This window comes from Lipotes vexillifer, unplaced genomic scaffold (assembly GCF_000442215.2).
Source record: "Lipotes vexillifer unplaced genomic scaffold, Lipotes_vexillifer_v1.1 scaffold2083, whole genome shotgun sequence".
Taxonomy (NCBI): domain Eukaryota; kingdom Metazoa; phylum Chordata; class Mammalia; order Artiodactyla; family Lipotidae; genus Lipotes; species Lipotes vexillifer.
The window spans coordinates 676,026-687,965 of record NW_006797716.1 but is presented as its reverse complement, the minus strand read 5'-3'; positions in this window follow the sequence as shown (position 1 = coordinate 687,965).

Genomic DNA, 11,940 nt, shown 5'->3' with positions numbered 1-11,940 from the left:
AAAGAAAAAAAAAAAAAAAAAAAAAAAAAAAAACTAAGGGGTGACAAACTCTCTAAAACTGATACTCGATGCAACATGTTAAATATTTCTCATGCCACTTCTGTGTAGAAAAACAACTACTTGGTATTCCGAGCCAATGGCTGATCCCTAGTCCTGAATATAGGGGGAAAAGTGATGCAACTAAGGAAACTGTTTACTAGTTTCCTCCTGTCCCCACTCTCCACCAAAAATACCTCTCCCTGAAAGTTACTGTGTGCTCCAAGCATCAGACTGACTCTGGACAGTATGGAAATTGGATGAGGGCAAAGAGAAACCAAGAACTCCATGGTGTTATCTCCCAACGGGGATTAGGTGGGCCAGCATGACAGAGTCACAGGCTCTTCAGTAGTTCATGTTCTTGTGCATCTTGAAGACCGAATTTCCTTGCCCAGATCCCTGGTCCCAATTCCAACTGAGGAAGGTGGCTTTGATGTGAAGTCGCACAGCCAACACCTAGGAGAAGGAGCCCCACACAGCCAGCCTCCTGGAGAGGGCAGGGGGCTCTTCCACGGAGGATGCTGTCCCTCTCTCCTCCCCATGAATAAGCAAAGCTCAAACTTACAGCAAAGCCACAGAGGGGATGTATTTTCTCCAGTTTTTACAATATGGGATAATGGATAACGGATGGATTGCAAAAGAAGATACTCAAATGTTCTTGGTCCTGTTTGCTTTTTTCAGTTGGTGTTTGCCTTGCAAAGGGTGGAAAGCCTGTTGGGTTTTTTGTTTTGTTTTGTTTTGGGAGGTTTTTTTGGTACATTGAAGGGTATTAACGTTTTATGGAGAGGAGATGGATTGGTCTTTTTGAAGTGCTCGCTGTGCTATTATTGCTCAAAGAATGAAATCAGTTCCGCATTAAGCTGAGGCTCTCATGGTAGCCTGGGAGGCAGAGGCACATCATGTTTCCACTTTCTGAACTCAAGGCACACAGCTCAGAGAAAGTTGTGGGATAGTTCAGATCTGCTTAGAACAACTTGCAAATTAGTAGCTATAACTGGATCAAAACTACCCAGCTGTTGTTTGTTGCTAAATGGGTGCCACACAGAGAAGCCCCTCTTATTCCCAGTGGGAAAAATGCCTCAGTCAGACTGCAGGTTAGACAAGACTGAGGAGCCCTCTCGGAGAGTCTGCCGCTTTTACACAAACTTTCCAAATTCCTGTCTAATGAGAAAACTTGAGAACCCTTCAAAAATGCACCCAGCCATAATTCCAAAAGATACATTCACCCCAATGTTCATTGCAGCACTGTTTACAATAGCCAGGACATGGAAGCAACCTAAACGTCCATCAACAGATGAATGGATAAAGAAGATGTGGCACATATACACAATGGAATATTACTCAGTCATAAAAAGTAATGAAATTGTGCCATTTGCAGGTACGTGGATGGACTTAGAGACCGTCATACAGAGTGAAGTAAGTCAGAAAGAGAAAAACAACTATCGTATGATATTGCTTATATGTGGAATCCAGAAAAATGATACAGATGAACTTATTTGCAAAGCAGAAATAGAGACACAGAGGTAGAGAACAAACGTATGGATGCCAAGCGGGGGAAGGGAAGGTGGAATGAATTGGGAGATTGGGATTGACATATATACACTACTATGTATAAAACAGATAACTAATGAGAACCTACTGTATAGCACAGGGAACTCTCCTCAGTGCTCTGTGGTGACCTAAATGGGAAGGAAACCCAAAAAAGAGGGGATATATGTATACGTATAGCAGGTTCACTTTGCTGTACAGCAGAAACTAACACAACATTGTAAAGCAGCTATACTCCAATAAACATTAATTAAAAAAAAAAAAACGCACCCAGCCATTCAGAGTGAATGAAGGACACACTCTCTTCCCTTGCTCTTCCTCATTGTCATGCCCGAAAGCTGAGCAGAGTTAAGCGCCACGATGAGACACAGCCCCTTCTTGTTCTCTCTCCTGCCTCTACTCTCTCCCTCAAAACTCTCTGGCCACCCGTGTCCTCATCATGGCAGTTTCACAGCTAAGATTTGCTCCCAGGCTCACAGCAGTCTAGGATTTCCCAGGGCATTCAAGGGGCCGAGGCCCACTACTCTGCTATACTCAGCTTTACCCTCAACCAAATTATGATATTTTATTTTTTACAAAACGAAAGCTTTGTAAAGTCTGACTTGTGACCCAAGTGACCTAGAGTAAACATAGAGAAATCTCAGAGCCTCAGGTTCCTCATCTGTTAAATGAGGATAATAACGTTTGGGGGAAGAGCAAACATGAAAATCCCATGATGAGGTCCCAGCTTGTGGCAGGCCCTCTGCCCTTTGTCTATTGCCCTCGTGATTAATTTCATGCCCTGAACACCATGGAGTTCTTCATGCATGCTGGGAAAGTTATCCAACCAGAAGTATTTAGAGCCATTAAGGCCACTCCCAAATTCACACATATTTATATGAACTTAAATGTTCAATAGCTCATTTACATTTCTTAAATCTTATAATTTTACCAATAGAATAAATAACATTGAGATGGAAAATGGGTTAAAGGCATTGTTACTCCAAACTTCACTCCCTCAAAGGGTTTTATTCATTGATAACATCTTGACCAAAGAGCAAAATTTCTTTAAAACACTAAAGAGAGAAGAGGAGGAAATAATAAGTGATTCACTGCCATTTCCCTACCTTTCCTTCAGGATGGCTCCCTGTTCATCACTGCTAGGAAGTTACCTCTGGGACCCAAAACCAAATCATCGTATCAGTAGAGTAAGAAAACAGTAAATTTCTGTTTCTATTCTAGGCATCGGAACAGCATATTTTATAGTGGGCTACAGATGCTAAGTTATTTGAATCTTCGTTCAGATGTTCCTAATTTACATTGTCTGTGGCAAATAAAAAGATAAGTACAATCCATATTGCAAATGCATCATACCATGATAAATCTGTAGCCTTCTTTCTTGGGTCTTTTCCACCTCATGGAATTTATATTGAAGTCATAATAATGTCAGACCTACACTATGAATATCTTCCTGCTAATTATGCCTAGTTTTTAAAACAGTGCCCATGTATAAAGACAGTATTATGGTATTCTTGATTATACCCTAAATAATTCTGTAAGCATAAAACATGCTGAATAATATTGGAATTCCACTAAATAACTGCAATAAACATAAAACTATCACATACATTCCAACAGTTTTTTTTTTTCTTTTTATGAAGAATGCTTTTGATGAGATACAACATCCTTTGGAAAAGAATCCCTGAATTAAAAAAATCCATAAATATTAATTCTGATTTCCTTTTAATCCTAGAAACAAAAATTACAGAATTTAGCTCAAAGAACAATATCAAAACAATAATGATTATAATAATCATAGTACTAATCATAACAAATAATATTTGAGTTCTGAGCTAGTTATGTCCTAGGTATGATGCTTCTATGCTTTGAAGACATTACTCTTTTAATCCATCCATCAATCCTATAAAGTAGGGACTCTTCTTATCCCCATTTTATGGTCAAAGATACTGAGACTTAGAGAGATCAAGTTCTTTGCTCAAGGTCATATTGCTGGTATAATAGAATGCAGATTAGCAAGATTTTGGCTTTGAGGTCACATTTAAAATGCTTGGTCTTATGAGTTCTTAAAATGCTTGGTTTTATGAGTTTTATGCCAGAAATGGCAGAAAATTTCTCCAGTTAGGCTTAACCTATCTCATCAACTCTTTTTTTTTTTTTTCCCTTTAAAAGGACCTAGTAGACAAATTTACATTGGTGGGTCTTGTAGGCAGAATTTCAGTAGCTATAGTAACCATGTAATGTAAATGTCCAAGAATCAGGCTCTGATTCCAGGTGAGATGTGTTAGTCCCCAGGACACAGTTGGACACCTACAACCTCTGAGGCTGGTTTTCCTCCTAATGCTCCCAACCAGCCAGCCCCACCTTACCTCACATCCCACCACGGTGTTCAGAGCTTGTCCACTGGGAGAGTTTCTCAGAACAGGGGCGGCAACAACAGGCTCCCCCTTTTAAACATGTTCTTACAAAACCAAGGCAGCTGATGGGGCAGTGTGGCATTCCAAACTGTTCTTCTGACATTTTAAAACATTGATTCAGAATCCAAAGCTTAATTTACATTCAGTTTGGCCATGTTTATGGTTCTGAAGAGTGTGTCCAGCTCTGCAGCTGTGTGACAGAGTCTGGCTGGGGGGTGAGGACTGTTACTCCCATACCTGTGATGGTCACCTGCACCTGTGACATGCACATGAATCTGGGACAGTCCCATGGGCTGATGGGAAAGTGGAGAGCTGGGTTCAGAGTACTTGAAATGTTCAGTTTCATTCAAAGGAACAATCTCAAATTTAGTGAACAAAATTAATAATTAAGATACACCCCATGTGCTAGAGACACTAAAATGCGATTACTCACTTTGACATACAAAAAAAGACAAATCAGATTTCCCTGCAATTTAAATTTTAAAAGCTAATGCTATTAGAAAAATAAAAATAAAAAACCTAAAAGGCTAATAGCTTCATTGAACTACATTTCTCCCCACACCATCATCTCAAATCTTAGTGTAATTAAGCAATCTGGTAACTTCTAGGTAAAGCAATTTGAATTGTGTGAATAGCCTCTGTGTCACCCCACATCCCAGGCCATCACCACACACACACAAATCTCACACTTAACAAAAAGGAAATGACTCCTTGGAGAAAAATGGAAACATTAGCAGAGATCTGTACAAATGATTTTTTCTGATCAATTATAATTTATTAAATAGGATTTGGTCTGAAATAAATATTGCAAGGTTTGGGGTGCACTGATTTTTTTTTTATATTTATAAGGTTTATATTCTTCATATGCTTCACAGAATCTTCTTTCCAGGGGATAAATGAAAAGGAAAATGCAGTTCGATTCATTTCTTTCAATATAGCACACTAGGACTTACTCATTTAGACCCCAGACAATGTCCTCTCTAGTCTCCTCATCCCTGGAGCCTGGATGGAGGGAGACTCTCTCAATGTATGCTCAGCCACCAGCTACCACAAGTCACTTAAGTAAACACAGAGGCACCTTGGTGAAAGCAATTGCATGGTCTGAATACCATCAACTGACACTTCTATTCAGTGACCCTCTCAGGTCTCAGAAATGGTCTTTTCAAATTCCAGGTCTTGAGGTATCGATTTCAATCAGCAGCTTTTCCTAAGAGCATCATTTCAAAAATAGCCCTGTCACAATTTCTACCATCTCATCTTAGTTTCATTTGGGCTTTGTATTCCTATTTGAAACCATTCAGCGAAATGACATCAGAGGCATTGATTCAACTTCATGCATAGGCAATAGAATTTATTCTCCTGTATATGAGAAAACATTGATATTTCAGTTTGGGGGAGGGAGGTTTCAGGTTTATACTGTCTAGTTACTTTTTTTTTCTCTTTTTGAAGAAATAAAAACCTCAAATTAGACCAATCTCATCACAAAATTCTCATGCTTACTGCTGAACTGGTGAATTAAATCAGTCAGCATCAATTCTATCCTTTCAGGTTCTAACAGGGATAGAATTTTTAAAAATGTAAAAGATGTGTGGCAAAAAAGAACGAAATTGAGTTATTTGTAGTGTGGTGGATGGACCTAGAGTCTGTCATACAGAGTGAAGTAAGTCAGAAAGAGAAAAACAAATACCGTATGCTAACACATATATATGGAATCTAGAAAAATGGTACTGATGAACCTAGTGGCAGGGCAGGAATAAAGACGCAGACGTAGAGAACAGACTTGAGGGCACAGTGCGGGAAGGGAAGGCTGGGACAAAGTGAGAGAGTAGCACTGACATATATACACTACCAAATGTAAAATAGATAGCTAGTGGGAAGCAGCTGCATAGCACAGGGAGATCAGCTCGGTGCTTTGTGACCACCTAGAGGGGTGGGATAGGGAGGGTGGGAGGGAGACGCAAGAGGGAGGGGATATGGGGATATATGTATACATATAGCTGATTCACTTTGTTATACAGCGGAAACGAACACAACATTGTAAAGCAATTATACTCCAATAAAGATGTAAAAAAAAAAACGATGTGTGGCAAGTGTGCACACATGTTGTTAAAGTAGAAAACGTGAAATGATGAACTATGATTCCAAAGTAAATTTTTTACTAATTGGCTCCTGCCATCTATATGATATTCAGTTTTTCTCAAGCTGTAATTATGAGCTGCCTAACGAGTATTTATTTGATGACAGTGATCAAAAGAAGGCTGACACCCATCCGTTCATTTTGCAATGAGAATGTGGAGGTTCAGAGTCACCCATAATCTTATCGGTTAAAAATTCTTGGATTGCCCTGATAACTCTCGCATGACAAATAAATTCAGATTGTTTTTCTATAGCAGGGGGAAAACAAAAGGAGAGAAACCTACTTACTTTTTATGCTCTAAACACTGTAATATATACTTTACACATGTTCTTTCGTTTAATCTTTACGTAGACCCTTTAAGGAAGTAATATCACATTTTACAAATGGTGAAACAGACTGATATTAAGTAACCGGTCCACATCATTAGTAAGAGGCAGAATTGGGATTGGAATCCAGGACTTCAGAACACAAATACAGGCATAGTTTTAGCATTTACGATGTACCAGGTGTTATGTGAGATGAGGGGCATTTACAGTTGAACAGTATATGGTTCCTGTCCTCAAAGAGCCCATATTCAAATAGAGGCAAATACAAGAAAATGACTACAACTGAAAAAATAGAGGGAAAGGTCTAAGATTAAACATTAGCATACTGAAAACAGGAGTATATTAAAAGAATAATTCTCTGAAGCAGGTTTTGGCCAGGAATGCAAAGATGTTTCAACATTTGGAAAGAACATTTCAAATTAGGAAATTAGAAAGAAATGTACTGTCATCTTGAGTGACAAAAAGGCACTTGATAAAATTAAATATCTGTTATTGATGTTTAAAAATGTATTAATAGAGAAATAAAAAGAAAGAATTGCAAATATTAGAAAAGAAATATTATTGTTTATACAGAAAATCCAAAGGGATCAACTAAATACTATTAGACATAAGAGTAAATAAAAGATAAGTGGTACAAGATACATACACAAAAATTAGCACTTTCCTATACACTATCAATTCCAAATTAGAAAAAAATAGTTATAGAAAAAGGTCCACATGTTAATAGTTCACAAAATTATTGAGTACCTGGGAATAAAGTCAAGAAATATACAAGACTACATGAAACAAGGTAGGAAACTGTTAAAGGACAAGGATATAGTCTCATATTACTATTGGGGGAAGAGTCCACTTTTATAGTGTCTTTGGAAGGCAACTGGGTAGTCCGTCTCAAAATTGAAGATACTCTTCGACCCAGCAATTTTACTTCTAGGAAACTATTCTACAGAAATTCAGTCACAGATGCAAAAAGATCTATTTGCAAAGATGTTTATTGTATGTATGTATGTATGTATGTAGTGTAAAATAATAAATAAAAATTGGAAAGAAATAGATATCTATCAAAAGGGGAATAGCTAAGTAAACCATGGCACATCCATACTATAAAATATTATATATCCATTAAAGAGACCAAGAGATATATAGAAACTGACGTAGAAGGATGCCCATGATACATTGCTAAATGAAAAAGAAAGATCGAAAAATTGTGTGCATTCTCTTTCTTACCGTACACATTTCTGTATTGTGTCCATTTTTTAACTCACCTATTGCTTTTGTAATTAAAAAAACATGACTACAACTTACTGAACACTTGATAAACATGATAAGAGAAGTATGAACCAAGTACAGTGAGAGCCCAGAAAGAAAGTGTAAAACGTTCCCAAAGGGAGTTGGACTTCAGGCATCACTTGAGAACTCTGTGCCATGAAGGATGAAGAGCAACTTTCTTAATAAAGAATGGCTGTGGAGCATTCCACACAGAGAACAGCCCATGCCAAGACTAGGAGAGTGAAAGGCATGGTGCATTCCAGGAAGACTGAAAAACCCAGTGCAGCAGAAACCTAGGGTGTCTGGGGGGACAGATGGAGAAAAGACCGAGAAGGTAGTTTGGGACTCAGTTGCGAAGCAGCTAATGTAACAAGCTCAGGAATTTACATTTCCCTCAGCCTCAATAAGACATAAGTACATATAAATTCTGGAAGCATAAATTCTGGAAGAAGATCCTGTCAAGAGTGGGGGAGATGTATAGAATGATGGAGGAAGGTTTGAGGGGAAAGAGGGGGGTCTTGGGAAGAAAAGACGAAAGTTGAATTTGTGGTAGTATCTCACACAATGACAGGGCAAGATTTGGGAAAAGTTTTCTTAAAATGGATCTAGGTCATGTAATATAACTTAGAAATATGGAATATACATAAGAAGTGGAGAAAGAGGCCCTGGGCAAATTAGGAGGCAAGGTGGATTTAAGAGGGGAGCAGAGGTGGGAGGCACAGTGCTCATACCCACAGAAGCCAGAAACTTCCCCCAGGGTGTCACATACACATCATCTCCTTCAGTATTCAAGTAACAGGGAAACATCATTTACATGGATGAGACTTCAGGTCTCAAAATCAGAAGACTGAAAGCAAGTTGCAACCCTTCCCCCATAAAGAAAACATGAGTGGGACTTCCCTGGTGGTCCAGTGGGTTAGACTCCAGGTTCCCAATGCAGGGGGCCTGGGTTCGATCCCTGGTTGGGGAACTAGATCCTGCATGCCACAACTAATAAGGCTGCATGCCGCAAGGAAGATCCCACCTGCCGCAACTAAGACCTGGCGCAGCCAAAATGATAAATATAGATAGATAGATAAATAAATAAAATATTTTTAAAAAATAAATCATGAAGCAACTATAATGTTTATAGAATCCAGAATGTTATTATGGGCAGCACAAGCCACAGGAAGTTTTATAATATTGACTGTAGAACAAGATGAAGTAACCTGAAATACATCATCATCATTGGTGAGGGAGCGTGTAGTCACTCATCCAACAGAAACTCATCTTGTTTCTATCATGTGCAGGTACTGTGCTGGGGACAGGACTGCAGGGAACAGAAGGATACGAAACGGTCCCTGTGATGAGGGTCTTTGCTGCTAATGAAAGAGCCCAGATAAACACACTAGAGAACGTGAGGGAGCAGCTGCCAAGCTGGCTGACAACATCAACACGGGGAGTTCAGAAGAAAAGTGAGTCCTGATCCATCGGGGGATGGGTCAGCCAAGGGGAGGCCATGAGAGGTGGGTATCCGAGGAGGGGCAGCACACGGGGAAGTGGACGAGGAGTAGAAGGGCATCTGGGTCCTCCCTCACCTCTTCCCCTGAACGCAGACCTCTTGACTCTGGGGCCACACGTGTTTTGTCTGTATTGCCAGTAGTGAGTTAATATCATCCATGGAGGCACTGAGTACATGTTAGTTGGATGCTGACTGGATGACAAATGAAGGAGATGTGGAAAACTGCATGATCGTTTTCTCAGAGGCCCATAACAGTATACGCCAACTTCTATCGTGCACTTGCTGTCCATGGAGGGCTCCAGGGTCATTGCTTCATTGAATGTCCACCACAGCTTTTTGAGACACGGAGCCCCATCATTCTCATTTGACACAGGAAAGTCACCTGGTTCATGAGATAAGCGGGCAAAGACACATCTATTTTGAGATATTGGGAAGAGATACTGAGATGTTTCAGGAAAGCAAGGACTACTCTTCAACTCAGAGTGGGATTTAAGTCACTCTCAGGATTTAAAGCAGCAGCTGTGAGGGTTGAGTTTCTGAGCAGAAAAGAGGCTTGATGAACTGAAGGCTGGCCTCATCTGGGAGACCGTGTGTGCATGTGTGTGTAGATATGTACCTAAGTATGTGTCAGATGAACACTAGCATGCTTAAACATCCCCAGGAGGAGCTGAGAGGAGTCAAAAGAGAGAGGAAAAAGGTGAGGGCAAGGTGATGAACAGAGCTATGGAAGGACTGAAGGCTGGGAGTGTCCAAAGAGAGGCCTCAGGACTTTGAGACACAAGGACAAATTTTCATGCCTGATCTCAGTCTCTTCCTTTTACAAAATGCCACATACTAAGTGGCAAGAAGTTACTGTTAATTGTTGTAGGTGCGAGACTTATATATACATATTTTGTAAGTCCTCATTTAGTCATGGTCACTGAAGTAAAATGACATGATGTCTGCAGGATGAGGGGAACTTGAGAAAAGAATAAAAATTTGGAACAATACAGTATGACATACAGTCTCTAAAAAAGGAGACCTGGCCGTAAACCAACCAAAGGGGATATGAAAAAGTGATACAATTCTCTGTCTTATTTCCTCTTGGGGACTTTAAATGGAGCAACATGGACATTTCAGTGTCCATGAAAGACAATGTCCATGAAAGACATTTCTTTCATGGACATCTCAGTGTCCATGAAAGAAAAATGAATTTCAAAAATAAAACATTCTATCTCTTACATTAAAAGACACTTTCTACATATTTTACCTTTATGCAGAAAAAACATCAGGACTAATTACATAGCAGATGTGGGTATTAACAAGGTACACAGGTAACTGAAAGACATATTTAAGTGGTATGAAGACGTGCTAACCTTCCCACCACTTCTCTCCACCCTGTGGAAAAAATAATTTCTTAGCTATTGATAACCTTTAATTTTGTAACCAGAATTGTAAATGTTTATTAAAAAGGTGTCTCTGAACTTTTAAATTTAAGAATAGGTTTAGCATGGCACCATAGACAAACCCCATCTTGCCAAATTAACAGGGCATGTGGCTAACAAAAGGGCTGAAATTTGAAATTAGGAATGTAGAAATTCACTGAATAATGACCCTCAGTTATTTTCTGGATGATTCTTCTCACATTAGATCTCAGTTCCCCATTCCTAAGTGAACTCTGGAGATCTTAACCATAGAAAGAGTTTTCAGGTTCAATTTTTTTAAAAATACATATATATATATATATATACATATACATATATACATATATAAAATACAAAGCTATCAGAAAATCCTCACCAGTTACTGAGAATGATTTCCTTATGGCTTGGGAGATGCTGCCAAGATTCCCTTTAAGGTTTACTTAGATGGCACTCAAGTCAGATTCCCATATGGAATTACTCCCCACACAGGAGCCTGACCTGGGGGAAGCTGAACAAAGAGGAGATTATTTACAAACCCCCCAAAGCAGGGGCTGTTTTACATTTCTCCCACCCTGGATCTAATTCCATCGGTAAATACAGCACATATTAAGTTATAAAGCATAATTATGAAAAGGCCAAAAAGTGCTACAGAGGATCGACCTTCATGATACTGTGAGGCGGAGGCCAGGGACCAGGGATGGCTGGACAGGCTGCCTGGGTTGCTGGCACCCAGGAGTTACCACCAACACAGAGGGAGCCAGAGACAGACCAATGCCTGCAAGCTCATACCATTGCTTAAGGACACCTTACAGGAATCGTCTGTGTTCTGAGGGGCAGTCTTTCTGTCAGATAACTTCTGGGCGGTTTCTCTTCATGTGAGGAAAATACGTAAGGTGGTAGCTGTAACAGCCCTCTAAAGCTCTCCCTGCAGAGTACCCTTGAAACCAGGCCCTGAAATAATACAGGTAACACTGACACACATGGGTTCTTGGTAGAGTGGGCTTTGGTTGGTCTTTATCCAAAGAGGAAGGAAAATTTTCCATGAAACAAAACAGTATTTAATGACAATCATGAAAAAGTACTACTTTTGGTTTGGCTCATATCTTGAAAATATTGGATGAAAAAAATGTATAGTTTTTACTTACTATTTAACCCACCTATATTTTGTTAATTGAGAAAGACTCAAATTTTTTTTTTTCAAATATCACGGGGCTCCTGTAAGGATAATTTGCCTGTAGCTTATTTAAGCCCTTGACTTTTCTTGGGATCACACTTATTTAAGAGAGACATCAGAACACTCATTCAGCAG